The following is a 601-nucleotide window of genomic DNA, read 5'->3' as shown; positions in this document are numbered from 1 at the left end:
GCAGCCATGCCGTACGTGTCGTAGTATTGGATGATGGTTAGTCTCTCACTGTATGGTACCACAGCGTTCTTATACTGCTTTGGCTTCTTCTTGGGGCCGTACTTTGACACCGGTCTCCCTCGTCGAGGCTGCACCGCAGCTTCTTCGTCTTCCATGGCCCAAACGTGAAAGCATGGTGCTCAGCCTTGATATCCTATTTCGCACGCATAAAACCTTCGAAATAAATTATTGGGTTGTAGAGGGTATATTAAGTGTTGAGGTGTATTTTGGCGCGCGGGGAAACTTCTGCTACACTTTCTTAGCCTTCGTCATTAATCTATTGATTTACATGGGTGTCTGACTCGTAATGGCTGTCCGACTCGAATTACTCTAGACGGTACGATGCTGTTCGTCCCGACATCGAGCTCGCTATCTGAATCAGACGGCAAAGTTACCCTAGACGACGCCTGGTCGATCCCGACCATTAGCCCAAGAAGAGACTGTATTCAGCTGAGCAAATCAGACCAAGTGGATCCACCTGATGTTGCATATCAGGTTCCACCAGGCAAGGACGACATTGGCTCCAAACTCCTTGCGTCGCGTGGCCAGCCGAGTTGCGTGG

Source organism: Aphanomyces invadans (genome assembly GCF_000520115.1).
Source record: "Aphanomyces invadans strain NJM9701 unplaced genomic scaffold supercont1.53, whole genome shotgun sequence".
Lineage (NCBI taxonomy): Eukaryota > Oomycota > Saprolegniomycetes > Saprolegniales > Verrucalvaceae > Aphanomyces > Aphanomyces invadans.
Note: the sequence above shows the minus strand (reverse complement) of the source record.